Source organism: Microcebus murinus, chromosome 9 (assembly GCF_040939455.1).
Source record: "Microcebus murinus isolate Inina chromosome 9, M.murinus_Inina_mat1.0, whole genome shotgun sequence".
Lineage (NCBI taxonomy): Eukaryota > Metazoa > Chordata > Mammalia > Primates > Cheirogaleidae > Microcebus > Microcebus murinus.
Window position 1 is genome coordinate 45,368,511 of NC_134112.1, and position 18,134 is coordinate 45,386,644.

Here is an 18,134-nt window from a genome sequence, read left to right on the forward strand (position 1 = left end):
TGTGTACATGCAGCTCCCTGAACATGCATATATGCATAGTAAAATGTAACATCTATATCAGTCATAATCATGGCTAGATCATATGCATTAATAAGGGAATTAAAATGTGATTAAAAAGGAAATCAATATGTATTAGCACAATAAGCATTTTTCAAATTTCATAGCTACACCTTTAAGGGAAAACTATTACTGGTTTTTTTATGATTAACAAAAAAGTAATCAATTGAAAACAAAAGCTGGATGTGGTTGTATTCATTTTATAAAGATTTGAGTATACATATACTTAAGATTTGGGTACTTTACTGCCATTTCAATACAAAGTTTAAAAATGTTTTTAAATGCTGGAACTGAAATTGCATCTCAATTCATTGATAAATAACAAGATTTTTGTTCAGAGGCCATGAAATATCAACTATATCTAAAGTATTATATTTACTAAAAGGAACTTGTGACACATATTTGGGCAGATATAAGAAGGCTATAAATAATGCAACAGAGCAGTAAAATTATGTAATTGCTCTCTTGCTATTGAAAATTATGTTTTATATGCAAAATCATGCTGAGAAACTTAGGGTGTAGCATTGGAAACAACATTTAAAAAGTTACAAAGATTTCTACAAAGTCCTCATTATACACCATATTGCAAAATCACTGCCATACTTCAGATTAACTAAAATAATTGTGTGTTGGTGCTAACTCAAACAAAATTAAACATTTGCAACACTTTGGTTTGGTTCCATGGCTAATTAAAGAGCTTCTCTGTTGGGCAGCTTTTCTCAATTTTGAAAGAGCCATGAAGAGGGGGTAAAGAGACCCATAAATAACTTTTCAGCCATTGCTTTGGGCTTCTGAAGGGCATTTTACCAGGAGTAATAACCTCAATTTGGAAGCACAGGGAGTGCAAAATTATGCACTCTTGCCATATCTGAGCCAATCTAGGAGGGTTATACAAATGGGAAGTCAGCGAAAATATGCATTATTTAAAATGCCAGATCTAGGACGCATTCAATGTGGGCCAAACATCCCCATTTCTGAGTCTACTTTGGCTAGTGAGGACCAGACCTGTTTGGAGGTTTGAGGTCATCTCTGTGGCTGTCAGCAGAGGCGCTATTCTCTGGGTCTGTGCAGGAATCTTCCTCATTACCCTCTTTGTGTCCAAGTGTAGGGCAGCCATGCTTTGGGTTGTTCTATTGAATGGCAAGAGACTACCTAAAGTTCATTAGGCAATAAAACATGACTGAGCATGAATTGGCAGTGATTAATCACATCTCAAACGTCTGCTGGGAAGCAAGAGGATGGGCTTAACATCCTGAAAGTCAGTTGAAACCAGCCCAGGCTTGAGGCCCAAGTGCCTCCTTACAGCTGGCAAAACCTCCAGAGAGATTCTCTTTGGTGGCTGTTTGATTGTAAGAATGTGTATGCAGGAAGTGCAATAGGCATGGCTCAGGTTTCTTGTAAGTAGAACGAGTTTGTCACACGGCAGTCACTAAACCTTTATTATGCTTTCCCTGTACAGTGAGAAGGGATAGGTGGTTATTATTTATGAACAATATACTCATGAGAAAGCTGAGAATAAAAGAAATTGACTCAACCAAACATCACAAGTCACGAAAAAGGGATTGAGGAGAAGATGAATTGGCATGGAGCAGATGTTCACACAGGTAGCAAGATGGCTCTTCAAGATAGAGAGCCTGTAACCCATGGCCAAAGAACTGAAAATTTAGTTTGAAAGCAATGGGAATCTATGAATGTAATTTGATAAAGAGAGTAATGTAATGGTGTTTAATGGAGATTATTCTTGTAGCAAAGAACAAGATCAGGAAAGAGAAATTACCATCCCTATAGATACTAAATTATAATAATCAAAACTGGCAGTTACTATATCCCAACACCTCTACTATGGACTTTACATGCATCTCCTCATATAATCTAAAAGGTAAGTAATCGTATTAGCACTATGATGTAAATAAAAAATCCTTGGCATAGAGAAACATTGAAAGGTCATCCATATCTAAGTGGCGAAGCTAGGATTCAAACACACATCTCCTGATTCCCAGTGGTCATACTCTAATCTCCATGATGTGTATGTCTCTGGGAAGAGAAAGTGAAGTTGTACTTGAGTAGCAACCACATTAAGTCAAGACATCATCCTTTACTTGGGCTATTGTAGAAACCTTCTACTAATATTTCTGTTTCTACCTCCTATATTAGCTATTGCTGCATAACAAATCACCCCAACATTTAGATGCTTAAAATAATGAATATTTATTATCTCACACAATTTCTGAGAGTCAGGAGACCAGGAGCCATTAAGCTGGCTTGTTCTGACTTGGAGTCTGTCAAGATGCTGGTAGGGGCTACCATCATCTGAAGGCCTGACTGTGGTTGAAGGATTTGCTCCATAGTTGGATCCCTCCCATGGCTGTTAACAGGAATTTCCAGTTTTTTTGCCAAAAGGTCTTCATTTCTCATGACAGGGGGGCTGGATTCTTGTAGAGAAAGTGATTAAAGAGTGTGGTAGAGGTCACATTGTCTGTTTTAACCCAGTCTTAGAAGGTACACATTGTCACTTCCATCATATGCTATTCATTGGGAATGAGTCACTGAGCCCATCTCACATTCAAGAGAAGGAGAATTATGTTCCAACTCATGCATCAAGAATCACTCCCTCTTTCATCAATTCTACATGCTAGAGTTACATTAGTCTTTTATTAAAGAAAAACTAATCATATCTCTATTCTATTTTACTTTTCAATGGTATCTCATTGGTTTGAAGATAAAATCCCAACGTCTTTGGTCCTACTTGATGTGGCCACTGCCCTGACCCTTGCCAGTGTCATCTCTCATTCTTCTCTGGTTCTCTGGCCACACTCTCTTTCTTTGAGTTCCACCAAAATGCCAAATTCCTTTGGGTTCTGGACTTTTGCATATGTTATTTCTGTAGCCCAGAATGACCTTCTTCTTCCTTTTGCTTATTCATCCTTCACAACTTGGTCCAACAGATACTTCCTCATGAAAGCCTCTCTGACTCAGCCTTCATCAGCTCTCCAGCTACAAGTTCATGTTGTAGCCTGTACTTCTCATCTGTGGCATTGATTACAGTTTACAGCAACTTATTCATCTAAATTTTTGGTTATGGTTGTAAGGGTCTATGTTTGTTTTGCTCACCATTGAATCCTCATGTATGATACAGAATATGGCTGGTGTTAGTGTTCTGTAAATATATCTGTACTGAATAGCATACTAGGAAAGGAAGATGAATTGATGGAACAGATACATACCATAATGGGATATGCCAATTATAGGGGCACCAGAAGGGGAAGAAAATTAGAAGAAGATGAGGAAAGGATGTGTGTAATCAGAACTCTGCTGCAGTATCTTGGGTCTGGCTAGGTCAGTGAAGAGATACAGTCCTAATTCTAATGGCATTAAACTGGAACAGCCTGGGTTCTGAAACTTTATAATATATCTGCACATCAGGGAAGCTCTGCATGTAGGAGACTCATTATGCTTAAAAGTTTTATTTCGTTTTGCTCCATCAGCAGCCTGCAACGCCATCACCCACAAATTATTGATAATATTTAAAAATTGCACACATGACAGTGTTTGAGCCATAACCCATGGGCAAGAGCAATACCTAAAAAAGAGTCACTTCCCTAGTCTCATCCTCTTTGTTAACATTTCAAGAAGTGGCTCCTGGATCAGAAGAGCCAGGGTTTGGGGTATCTTTTACAATAGGAACAGGCATCCAGGTGAGAGTTGGAAATTGTCCACTGCTACTCATTGTGTTGTCAAACCCTTTGCATGCACAGGGACTAAGACGCCTGCATTTCAAAGTCCATTCACATAACATTGCAAGTAAGAAACAAAAATACATTGTTGGGAAATGAGTTCAGTCCCAGCAGCACAGCTCTGAGCCTAGAGGGAGAACAAACAAAGAGGCTGCTGCTAAGAATAAAAGCAAATTCAGTGTTTTTCTCATTATGGTTTCTCCTGCTCAAGCCCCTAAAAGCCCCTTCTATTGTAAGCTTCTACTGATCTGACTTAGCCTCTCTAATTGGGTGCTTTCAGTTCATCTTATTTTTCATTAAAGAAATAAACTCATCAGCACTGTTGCCTCAGGGGTCCACATAGAACATGTTTATAGAGAAGAAGTTTTTGTGTTTATTAGCACTTAAACAAAGCCCATTAGACAAAAGCCTCAAAAACCCACCCTAGCCTCAACAAGCAGTGGTTCCAAAAGTGAGCACTTGGCTGTCATAAGCCATAAATCATTGCTGGTGACAGGACCACAGGGCCCTGAGAAGGCTTTCCCCTCACTCAGCCAGGTTATGTGAGTCAAGAGAGCTTTACCAAGACAACCCTCCAAAAAAATCACAGCCCTTCATTTTGGGTTGAGGCTGCAGGAAGGACATTCCCTTCAAATTTATGAAGCACCTACTAACTTACAATGTCTCAAGCACATGATAGGTTGTGTACATGCATGTATGTGTATATAGTCTCTTAACACCCACGATTATTCATATATATGAAGTTGTAGTGAGTTTCTTACATTACAAATGAAGTCAGTGAGGTACAGAGAGATTAAACGACGTGTCCCATGTCACACAAGGGGTAGAATCAAAATGTGAAACTGAGTCTATCTAAACCCAGAGTCTCTCCTTTTCTTACAACAGTGTATAACCTCTTAATATAAGTTGAAGTTTGCACAAAAGCCTCTTTGAAAGTCTCATTCTAAACAGATTCTAAGTAGGTAGTTGGAGTAGGGGAAAGAGGGTAAAGGACCAGTTGACCTGAGCTTGGGTTCTGGGTCTGCTGCTGTGACCTTCTGGGTTATCTGCTGGGCCACTTTCTTCATCAGGGCTTAGGTTAGCTGCCCTGCTAAAGGAAGAACAAGTTATGCATCAAGCAACCAATATGTCAAGAACTAAGAAGAAACAATGTTCCACAAGGGTAAACCAGCAGGAATAGAACCAAATTAATTTCAATTGCTGCCAGAGGGAAAAAAAGACATTTTAGAAATTGATAGCAAATGCTGACTGTTATGAGACAGAGCACAAGAGCAAGTTAAACCTGACCAGACTGATTAATAGAAACCATCAAGTAATTGCCTACTAATAGCAGCTGCCTGAATGGCATGGGAACGTTTGTGATGAATCATACCCAACCCACCTGAAAACAAAGAACTGATTATATGACTATATTAAATACATTTAGGTACCATTTTTAATTATTGCACTTAAAGGTGGCCGATTTACATATGCACCTTAGTCTGTTCCTCCTCACCAAATAGATGTGTAATAAATGTTGAAGCAAGAAAGGAACGAAATGCAAGTAAGCAAATAGGGCAACAGGTTCTCTGACAGTGCTTCCTGAGGCAAACTAAAGTGCATTTCACTAAGACAGGTGAGAAACATTTTCTACCAGTAAGATGAGAAATGAGACATAGATGGGTATCTGATTAACCCCATATACACCAAAAATTTTGTAAGGTAGAAACCCATTTCTCAAACATTTCTTGCTAAATTGAGATTTGACTTTTCACATTGTTTCTGAATGAATTAATAAAATGATTATTTTAGTTAATCATTTTTGTCCTGAAATAAAATAAACCCCTCCCTCATGTGAAATATGCTCATCATATGTGAGGAAAGCATCTATAAATATCTGACCTGTGTCTCATTCTGAGACAAAAGATCCTGAAGGCAGTAGTGCAAAGCAATGCAGCAAGGTCTGATTAGCATGAGTGTAATTTTAAGGTGTCTAAATCTGTATAATTTTTATTCCAAATGTGGGCTTGCCTTAGGAAAGACCCAGACAATTTGTGACTTTAAACCAAGTTGGCAAACTATGGCCCAAGAGCCAAATGTAGCCCCCCCACATCTATTTTTATAAATAAGGTTTTATCAGAACATAGTCACACCTAGTTGTTTATGTAGCTTCTATATCTGCTTTCAAGCTACAAAGGTAGAGTTGAGTAGTTTAGAGAGAGACCTGCTATCCTAAAAGTATATTCTATCTAGCCCTTTACAGAAAATGTTTGTTCATCCTTGCTCTAAACTATGCCCAATTCCCCTTCAAATCCTATCACATAAACCCAATCAAATCAACAATGCTTATTAAGATCCTTTTGTGGGTAAACTGGCTCACTTACCTTTTACTGAATAATCCCAGGTAGAATCTCTCTGGAAACACGGAACAGGGTAGAGATAATGGCAATGGCTATTTGCACAGCCCAGACCTGTGGGATCATGGTCAACAGTCCAATCTTTGAAGCAGCAAATATTTACTCATGGTCCCTTTCCCACCGCTCTCCTCTCAGTATTCTGGGAAATGTAGGACATATTAGGCTGTTTTAGTCCTTTTGTGGCACTCTAATAGAATATTTAAGACTGAGTGATTTATGAAAATGAAAAATGTATTTTCTCACAGTTCTAGAGGTTGGGAAGTCCAAGATCAAGGTTCTGGTACCGTGTGTGGGCTTTCTTGTTGTGTTTTTACACAGCAGAAAAGCAGAAGAGAGACAACTTACTCCAGCAAGCCCTTTTTATAGAGGCATTAATCAATTCAGGAGGCCAGAGTCCTCATGACCTAAACACCTACTAAAATGTCCCACCTCCCAACACTGTTGCACTGGGGATTAAGTTTCAAACACATTTTGGGGAACACATTAAGACTACAGCAGAGGCCCAGATCATGCTATGATACAGTTAAAATTCTGTCTGGATAAAATAGACTTACAAGAAACTAATGCCCACAAGATTTACTTAAGAATTAGCCTTGATAACCTATTCAGATTTTTAAGCCCCTTAGATTTAAAAACAGAACAAAACAAAACATTAATTTTCTGGCTTGGCAAGAACTTGTTTACAGTTATAAAAAGGCATTCATAATTTTTTTGTAATGTAGATTATTAATAACAGTACATAATATACATAAGCAACTAATTGCATATAATGGCAAGAGGGCATACAAACATGTCTGGACTAGTCTATCAGTAAGGGTCTCAGAACTCAGACAGGAAGATAACAAACAAAATAAAACAAAAACCCAGGTTGTGAAGATTTAAATTTGAATTGTAGCAAGATAGTAGCATGTTGAGATCAGTAGGGTAGTCATGGGGCACAGTTCTACCTTAGTTACCTTCACATGTCAGTAGTTAGAGCCCTAGAATGATTGCTTTTTTGAGTGATACCTTTATTACTAGGAAAATGCTTACACCCAAGCAGGATATGACTTCATTTGATGTCATTGTGCTATGGACACTTTTCTCTATAATATGTTGATTACACATTTATGAGAAGATAAGGGCTCTTGTTAGTTCTCTCAGAAAAGAAACATTAGACATTTAAAACTTGGCAAGTTTCTGACAGTATTATACAAGGGTTCATGACATTTTCATGAAGCTGTCTATAACATATCAACTATCAACCTCTTTGACACTATCTACACCAAAACATCCCAAAGGCAGTCAGAGGTGAAGGCTCTGGAGTCTAATTAACCTGAAAGTGTCAAGTTTTCAAATTCAATCCAGCTTGAAGATTCTAGGAAATTTCATATGTTCATTAATGCAACAAATATTTATCAAGTTTAAGGCAATGTTCAGGATACAAAAATGAATAGGAACAGGTCCTTGCCTCCAAGCACCTCAGAATTTATCTGTGCCAGAAGAGAGTGCTAGATTGAGCTATAATGTGGAAAATTCTTAACAAAAATTATTCAGAGCTTTTCAGTAATAAATCAAATCTAGCATATCAGAAAATCGTTTGCCAGGTTAAAAAGATTTTGCTAGAAGGAAAGAGATTGTATGCTGCCTTAAAATGGTTGTAGTTTTTTAACCCACCTTCCTGTTATACTCAAGTTTAAAATTTTACACAGTAAATGATTTATTGATTTAAAGCAGACAGCAGGTTTAATGCAAGTGTTTAACACAGTTTTTAAAAAGACTATGGAGCTATTAATAGTCTTTGATAATCTTGAAAGATCAAAGCTCTTAAAAATAGTAACATATGCCTATAGTACTACTTGAAGAGAAAAAGGGGAAAGTAAACATGTATAGCTACTGAATGCTGTTAAATCCAGGAATAGAAGAAAGTCATTAGTAAAATAACTTGGGAAATCTGAATTAAGACTGTAGTTTAATTACTAGTATTATACTGGTGTGAATTCCTTAGGTTGGTAAATGTATCATGCCTGTGAAAATGTTAACATTAGGGGAAACTGGATAAAGAGTATGGTAGGAACTCTGTTCAGTTTTTGCAGTTCTCTGTAAATTTAAAATTATTTTAAAACAAAACTACTGAAAAATAATGTATAATATATCTGAATATCCTAAGTTATTGTTGAAAGCAATTTAGCTTTTCTCATATCTTAGTATATACGTGAGAAACCTCAAATAAGAGCATCTGAAATTGGCCAGATAGATAAGGCATTACCAGGACTTATTTTTTCCTAAATAAGGATGTGCAAATATAGGTTTCCAGTAGCTCAAATGTCCAATCTGCTATAAGAATTAGAGGCAAAAGTATATAATTATCTATAGAAGTAGGGCTAGAGGGATTTTAGGTGTCTTTTTTCCAATACTTCTCAATTTATCCATCAATATCTGCCTTATGGTCAGAGTTCAGGTGCACCCCAGAGGGTGTTGGATGTTTGCTAACGTGACACATCTATAGATGGAAATCATCATCCCAGTCTCATGGTTGAACTTTTCAAATTCACACAATATATTATATTTTATATACTTAACTTTTCCCAAAATTTTCTTGTCAAACTGATGCTCCTAAAAATATTGATGGTCTTAGCAATTGCTTGAAAAAATGTTAGCTTATTATATCATGTTCATCCAAGTGTATCAGTTAATTTTTGGCATAGCACTGTGAACTGTGGTTGAGGGGCAGGAGCAGGGAGAGAAGTGAACTGTAATTTGAGAATAACAGAGTTCTTGGCCTAATAGACTTGATGCAATTTGCTCAAGATCTCTATTAGCTGAGTGAAGACCAACCATTAGTATGGTTGGGTCTTGAGCATGTGGAATGCCATTGTTACGGTGAGAGGCACGAGATCCTTTGGTCGGGAAGCTTTCATCCCAGACAGTTCCTGAGGAACTTTTCCCTTTGTAAGGTCCCTGATGTTCTTTTTTTTAAATTTGATTTTATTTGAATTTATTTTTTGTCATCTTCTGTCTTTTCCCCATATGGAGATGGGAAGAACCTTTTTCAATATAGCAAATCCAGCCATTTTAGCAATCCAAAGCACTGGCATGCATTTTAAGGTGCCTTTTCTTGCATCTACCATTAAGCTTGTTATATGGATAAGACCATCATCATGGAGTCTGAAACACTAAATAAGAATGTGTGCCCTTCGGGGTCCCCTTTCTGTAAAGTCCACAAAGCACAAGATGATGGGAACTCAATCTGATGACTTAAGGCAGTACAGTTCAGAGTGCAACTCTGACTTGAGAAATTCCAACCCTAAGTTTCATTTATAAACTTAAAGGAAGGCCAGTTTGAATTATTGAGATAATTCCCCAATTCATGAATTTGTTTGGCTTAATCAAGCCTGACCCAACATTTATTACTCCGATAACATTTTCTGTAATCATTCAGGAAGTTCAAGGTTTGTTTGCGTGTTTGTTTTTCTCTTTAGTTCTAATTGATGACCAAAGTTAGTATGGTAAAAACTGTTCTGCCTAGTATTCTAGCAATTAATTAGAAATGCAATAAAATGTGCACTAAAGTAAACTTTAATTAGTTTGATGAACTAAAAATCAAAAATAATGCATTTCACAGCCACATTCCAAAAATTGGAACAGGAAGTATAACATCCTATTGTTTCTGGTATATGGTTAATTTTAGTACCACAGCTCCAAAAAACAGTTTTGTTTTGTTTTCCAATAAGAGAAGCAATAAAAAAAAATCAAGTCAGCCTGTTTGGAAAACAAAACAAAATTTAAGCAGACTTGGCCAGCTCCTATGTTATTTTGGGAATGATATTACATCTGATCCTCAGATCTAAAGCTTCCATGAAATTTTATAAAGATACATTCAGGGGGCATATTAGTAAAAGTTATGAAAGAGATCTTGGTAATGTGGTGCTATGATATTTTAGAATTGTTGTTTATCTCCTATTTGTCACAAGGTAAGAGTGTCTCCTCTATTTTTCTACTGATGCCTTTTTGAATTCATTTCTAAACATATTTTTTGAAAATTGGAAAATGTGGTTTGCCAAGCATTTTCATGGGTTATAAGTATAAACCAGAATTATCTTTTCTACTTGATATTATTCCAACCCTAGCATATAGTTGAAAAGAAATTGCTAGATTTACCCATCCCTGTATTCATAGAATATTAATGCATTGGATTTTTCTCCTCTGTGTTTCTCCTGAGTTCTTAGGGGAAAAATATGTGAATTTTAATCAGACCATATCATATAGGAGGTACAAAAAATTTTCAGGATTTTATGTTATTTGGTGGAGTTTATTCTTTTGCCTGATATCATATCTAAAATTATATTTAGAAGGCATAAATTTATAAAACAAAAATATCTCACTTTAATCTTTAATAGTCATCTCACAAAGGGTAATAGTGTATTTTCTGGAATCTGAGGGTCAGAAGAAATATCCCTGTAACATAAAATTAAAACTAAGCCATAAGACATCAACCTTGATTTTATAGTTCAGATATCCTTTCTTCCTTCTGCTGTCTAAATATCCCTAAGCAAATCATAATAGGATGTTGGTTATCAGATGGCTTATAAAAATATTAGTATTTGTCTTAGTCCATTTGGGCTGCTATAACAAAATATCTTAGACTGTGTAGTAATAAACAACAAAAATTTATTTCTCACAGTTCTGGAGGCTGAGAAGTCCAAGATCAAGGCACCAACTGATTTGGTACCTGGGGAAGGCCTGCTTCCTTCATAGATAAACACCTTTCCATTATAATTCCACATGGCAAAAGTGGCTAGCTAGCTCTCTGGGGTCTCTTTTATAAGGGCACTAATCCTGTTCATGAAGGCTCTTCTCTTATGATATAATCACCTCTCAAAGGCCCCACCTCCTAATACCGTCATATTAGGGATAAATTGTCTCCCATTAGTAATTCTTCTGAGGTTGAATACTACTATGGTTTAAATGGTTGTGTCCTCCCAAAATTTTGGGAGGACACAACCATTTAAACCATAGCAATTTATGTGTTAAACCATAGCATCTGTAATTTCTATATGTAGCTCACTTCTTCTGATTTCTTGAAAAATACCACCCCCCACCCCATTCTACATGCTCCTATGGGTCAACTTTTGCTTTTTCATCTCTGTAACAAAGCTGATCATAGGGCCTGGGCCTGGTTAATCACAGTACTCCATTCCTCTGAATACACTGAGTAAAGCAGAGATAAACAAATGAGGCAAACAGGGCCAATGAGAATCTTGCCTGGGACTGATACATAGCTACAGAGAAAGGTACTTTGTTCCTGCTGCTTGTCAAGCCAGATGGAGAAAAGCTGTGGTTACAAGTGGCCATCTTCTTTGGCCACATCAAGAAGCTGCCTGCAATAAGAAATAAAGAGACTGCCACGCACAGAGAAGGGACAAACGGAAACAACACAGAGGGTAAGAGAGATTGTTAAAGAGAGAATATGAAGCCAGATTCAGTCATGCCTGAAGGTTCCATTTCTAGACTTCATAGTTAAGTGAGCTAATAAATTTCTGTTTTGCTTAAATTCATTTGAATTACAACTAATAAAGCCTTTACTAATACAGACTATGTGTCTATGTTAAATAATATATTGGTGGTCTTACAAATTGAAGGGTATCTGCTATATGGGTAGATTGTCCTTGTTGACCAAGGGTACAACTTTGAGTAGGCTCACATAGAGCCACGGAGGAAGATTAGAATACTTGACCTTCCAGCTGAACCAGTCCTGGAGAACAGTAGAGTGGCAATGTTATAGCCAGATGACCCTCCTGAAAGTAAGTCAACAAGATTATAGAAAGGTAAAGTCTATAACTAACACAGCCTGCATTGCAGACTTGTAAAAGCCATAAGTAAACAGATACTACATTCCACCTAGAAGAGGAATGATATAGGATAATTCCATCTCAAATAGCAGTTTTAGGACACAAAATAGTAACTAAATTCCCAGTAAGGCCCTTCCCTACAAGAAGTTTGAAAGAGCCACACAAAACCTCTGCAAAGTGTAATAAAAGATGGAATGTATGATCTAGAGCAAACAAACCCTGGAGCACTGCTGAGACCCCTATGAATTTAGACCTCAGACAACTTTTGATTCCACAGATACATTAAGTTTAAGGCTATGTGTTCAGTAAGAAAAGTTGATATGACAGCTCTTTTGCTAATTAGAAAGAATACAGGGGCCCTAAAAGGCATAGAATGGTTCTAGCTTCCAGGGATGGGCCATCCCTCTTGTCCTCTGCTCCATGTACTCTACATCACAACATGGCCTTCCATTATAGCACAGTCTTCTCAATGTCCTAATGTAACATCACACATCACAATGTCCTGCAGATGGCGGGTGGTTTGGATTGTACTTGTCAGAAATTTAATAGTGTTTAAAAAATGAGAAGACAGAGAAATAGCTGCATAATCTGAAGAAGAAGTCATATTTTATTCTGTCATAGTATGAAAAACTGAAAAATATTATCAAGGTAGAAATTAAAAAATAAAGAAATATGAGGAGCCTCACCTCACGGAGTGACCCATCACTCATTACAAATTATACCCTCTCTCAACTTTTACAAGTTTTTCCATATCCCTGTTTAGAAGGTCACTGGGTAGCCCTATAAAGGAAGTCAAAGCTTTTCTATCCTATATCCAATCCTAGTCAGCATAATATACTGACGTGAAAAGGGACATCATTAAAAGTAAGATTTCAGCTAAAACATTTTTTTTGTGTGTGAATAACATATATTCTTGGATTTTCTGGACCCACAGAATAACTAGGCAAAACATTAAGACTCTTAGCCATGTCTTTCAAATAGTACCAGCAAAATGAGTAATGATAATCCCACTCTCTGTATTGTCACTGCAGCATAACCCTCCTTATACAGATGGCATGCTCTTCATTCACAGTACGGGGTTAGAACATTCAGTCATTCCAATAAATTCCCTCAGTGAAACTATAGGCTCCAAGCAACCCTTTATAATCTATCAGACATGATTGGAAGGACTATGTCTTTAGAGATTCACTACATGTGATTTTAGGAGTAGTTCCTCCTGAAATCTAACCTAAATTCTACATTTCCACTAAAAGGAAAGTTTAGCTACAAAAGACTTTGTTTTCCTTTTTCTAAACCTTCTCAGGATTTCTGTGTGGAAACAGTCCACATAGATTTAATGTCATCAGCATTTACTCAGTTTGTGGCTTTCCTCCAAACTCCCACACACATTTTCCACATCCTGCTTCCTTGGAAAAGTAGAATCTTCCAGGTCTGCTCAGTGGGAAGCATATCAAAATAATTGTTTCACAGTTCCCATAAACTGCTTTCAAGTGGGTCCCCCAGACTCTGTCCCTCCTTGGGGCAGTGGTTTGCAGTCATCTGTGGTACAGCAGACTCTAACATTTTTCCTTGCTCCCTCCTCACATGGCCAGGTGCCACCCCCCACCCCATCATATATGGCTTCTCTTTCCCATTTCCTATACTTTCACATTGGTCCTTACACTATATATTCTGCCCACTTGCCAACTCATCAATGCTCTGTTGAATTCTAATCTCCTCCAGAGTGAAACGAAGGAACATGTTCTCTCTTTTATCATGAAAGGTCTCTTTTGCCTTGACATCAAATGTCTTAAATCAGTAGCTATTTCAGAAACCCAAAGTGATACAGGGAGAGACATAGACCACACACACAAAAAAAGCAAAAATAAAAAACACTGATGCAAATACCAAGAGTCAAAAAGTTGACCCCCTTCTGTCCAAATATCTCATTTTTCTTCCTATTTTTCCATATATCTGAATCTCATTTGTTTTCCCTCAAAAGGTGGTAGAGCGTTTTACACTCAACGAAATTTACTTCTAAGGTATCAAAGTCAATATCACCAAATATTGAAAATCCTGCTCTATGGTGTTTCATTTATGGTATTCACATTATTTCATTTGATATTCATAACTACATAAGTAGACTTCTGGCAAATAGCCATTTATTCAACAAATATTCATTGAAAACTCATGCCATGCCAGAGGAAAGGACAGTGGTAAAAGGCCAACAATTTGGGATGCTCTATGCAAAACAGATTATAGGATGCAAAATGGGAATGGGGTGGAATGGTTAAAAAGCTCTTATGCTGTAGATGTGAAATGACTGTGGCATGGACTAGGTAGGGTGGTACTATGTTGGTAGTTATGGTGGAGGAAGAGAGAAGAGATGCATTTGAGAAATATTTAGGATGTAAAATCCACAGTCTATGATGGTGAGTGTTAGATTTTGGGTGTGGGCAAGATTTAATTTCCAAAGCAGGAGGTATCAAGGAACTCCTAGGTTTCTAGGTGTGTAACTAGAAGGATGAAAGTGCTGTTCATGAAATTATGAAACAGCTCATGAAATTAGGAAGAGAACATTTAGGGCAAGTAGATCATGAGTTTGAATTTAGATAGGTTGAATTTGAGGTACACCTGAATTATCTCCCCCCAAATCTATCAGATACTCAGTTAGATATATAGGTCTTAAGGTCAGAGGGGTGGTCTGTGCTGGAAATAGAAGTGTGAGAGTTGTTTGCATATGGCTGTTTATGCCATGAAAATAATTGCAATGAATTCATCTGGTGTGAAAGTATGGAATGATGAGTCCCTAGGAAAGTACTTCCAGGAAGAGAAACCATCAAAAGAGTCTGAGAAGACGCAGTCATGGAGCTAGAAAGCATCTCCAGAGACTGTGAGAAAACAGACACTCTAAACATAAAAGGAGGACTAAAGATGTGGATAATGATGCTGAGAAATCATGTATTTTATATTTATGGACATGGACTGAAAAGCTGTTTTTTTGTGTGTGTCACGTGTCAGAAGACTAGAAAGGACAGAGGGAGAGTGGAGAAGTTACAGTAGCAATGTGCCAGGCACCTCCCAAGTGCTTTATTAAAGAATCGTATTTAATTCTCTCAGTAACTCTTACAGATGAGGAAACTACAGTTTACAGAAGGAAAATGAGTCGACCTTCACAAGCTCACATGGCTCTGTGAGGCAGCACAGCTAGAACTCAACACTCAATGCTAAATCTATCTGATAGTTTTCTTGCTGATGACATATTTTTTAAAATTATAGATAAAAAGTTTCTTCAAAATGAAATTGGAATATGTTTACAAATCACTTCTGAATTTTTTTAAAAATAGGAAATTAATCACAATTATATTTATGTTTAGGAGTTCCCTGTTTCATTTTATCAGTGGTATGTGAATATATTTTTAAAAATTTATTATAAAAATCACCTCAACCCTCCCCCATTCCCACCCTGTTTCTACTTTGGAGAGAAATCACTTTTAACTCTTTAACTATGTGGTTGCTCTTGGTTATGTGGTTGTTTTATTTTCATATTTCTAAATAAGATGCTTATGCTGCTATTTTTAAATTTATAATTTTTGGATACTGACTGTGCACTTTCTGTTATGGTAGATATAGCCCAATTACACATGCCCACTTCCTTTTCTCTTCCTACCAAATCTAATGATGTCATGATTTCAGTTACAGAAAATCATGTTGTACATTAACATAACTTTGTAAATATTATTCATTAGAGACAGATGTTGTATTATGTGTATATTTTCTCAAGTTAATAATGGCCTCATTTTAATTTACATGCTTTTTAATAAACCTGTCCTTAATTCCTCCCATTACTTCATTAAAGTCACCATAAACCAACCACTAGTTGGCTCAAAACGCTCAAATTTGTCAACTAAGTCATCTTACTCCTCAGCATTTTTGTGCCTCGTTATGTTTTTATTCTCTCTCCATCTACTTTCTCCTTCTGGCTTCCAGCTTTCCCTGCATGTATATTCTCTTCTTTGGCTCTCATCCTTGCCCTCTTTAAAAAATGGAATCTATTGAGGGTAGAAAATGTGTTATCTGTCCCAGGTCATTGACACTTCAAGTGTTGTTTACCTGAAATATGAAATGTGAGGATTTGTTCCCTACAGAAGGCTGGTGGATAAAGGACAGAGAGAACCTATTTGCACCTTGAAATCAGCTTAAGAGGCCACCATTTGTCACTGTGGGTGTTGAAGTGTTGCCTCATCAGTGTTACAAGCACTGGAATGTTGATTTAAGATAATAACTTAACTTTCTGGGAGGACCCTCCCTCCACAAGACTGGGGCCATAATCATTCTTAGTTACAGAAACATTCAAGTGAAGGCTGATTTTAAAACAATCTATAAACTCTATACATCATTAATCTTGCATTAAACCAAATCATTCCTTAAAATGTAATTTATGTTCTGTAAGTTATTTTTCCTAGTTTTTTAAAGCACATTATTAAATATTTTATGAGCAATTGCTGTCACTATGTCAGAAATATAATTATAGCAGGGAATTTTACATTCAGTCTTAGGCAAATAATCATACAGTAGATTGTGGAGCAAAGCAAACTGGTTTACAGTCACTATTAATCTATTTTTGAAAGGACTATTGTTGTTTTAGAAAATCACCCAATCCTAAATACATATGGTTGAAAACTAGATACTCTTAATATATTAATTGGATTGCTCAACCTAATTGACACTTGCTATAGCATAGATCTAAGCTGGATTTTATAAAGGGTCATAATATCTTGCTCTAAAAATAAATACAGACTTCTGGTTAAGAATGGCACATAAACCACAAAGTGGTAGGTGATAAAGATCCTGTAATTTGTGAGATCTTTATTAGTCAAACTCTGGCTAAAAGCTCCCTGGCCTTACCCATTGATGACATCAGTTATTCTCAAAGTGAGGTCCCAAGACCAGCAGCATCTGAATCATTTAAGAATTTGTTAGAAATGCAAATTCTTAGGCCCCATTCCAGACCTTCTAAATCAGGAATTTTGTGAGTAGGTCCCAGAAAGCTGGACTAAAGCAGTTATTCTCAAACTTTAGTGTGCATCAGAACCACCTAATCAGTTTGTTGAAACAGAAATCTGGGGTTTACTCCTAATTCAGTAGTTCCCAGATGATGCTGACACTCTTGGTCAGGAGATAACAGTTTGAGAATGAATGGCCTAGGAAAGTTAAACACTGTGTGAATTAAATGGGTTACTACAGTGGTCTCCAGCCTTTTTGGCACCAGGGTCTGGTTTCATGGAAGACAACTTGTCCACGGACAGGACAGGGGTTGGGGGTAGGGGTATGGTTACGGAATGATTCAAGTGCATCACATTTATTGTGCAGTCAAACCTCTCTGCTAATGATAATCTGTATTTGCAGCCGCTCCCCAGTGCTAGCATCACCGCCTCAGCTCCACCTCAGATCAGCGGGCATTAGATTTCTCATACGGAGCTGGCATGTGCAGTTCACAGTTAGGATTCAGGCTCCTATGAGAATCTAATGCTGCTGATGATCTAACAGGAGGGAGCTTATGTGTGAGCCATGGGGAACACAGATGAAGCTTTGCTTGCTGTCCTGCCACTCACTCCTACTGTGTGTCCCGGTTCCTAACAGGCCACAGATGGTACATGTCCACCACCCAGGGGTTGGGGACCGCAGACTTACTATATGTAATTTGACTAACTTTGCCCCATGACGATTTTGTCTGGGGAATTTTCTCTGATTTCCTTTGGAATTATGTGTATGTAGGGAACAGAAGGGCTGAGTCAATCCTTGGACAAACATTTGCTAACACCCACTTTGTGGAAGCCACAGACAGAAAAGGGCCACTCTTGGAGTTTACATATTGGTAGAGAGAAACAACAATAAACAGCTAAGTTAAATTTTTAATTTTGATCGTTTTACATGCTTTCAAACATTTTAAAGGAATAAGTACTGTGCCAATAAAAGAGCTAATGAAGAAATCTGGATATCTGGGGAAATTCAGAAGTGATCTTTAAGTTGTAATTTGAAGGACAATTTATTAGTTTTTTATTGTGGCTGTAACAAGTCACAAAATCCTGGTGGCCTAAACATCACAAATGTTTTATTTTACAATTCTGTAGGAC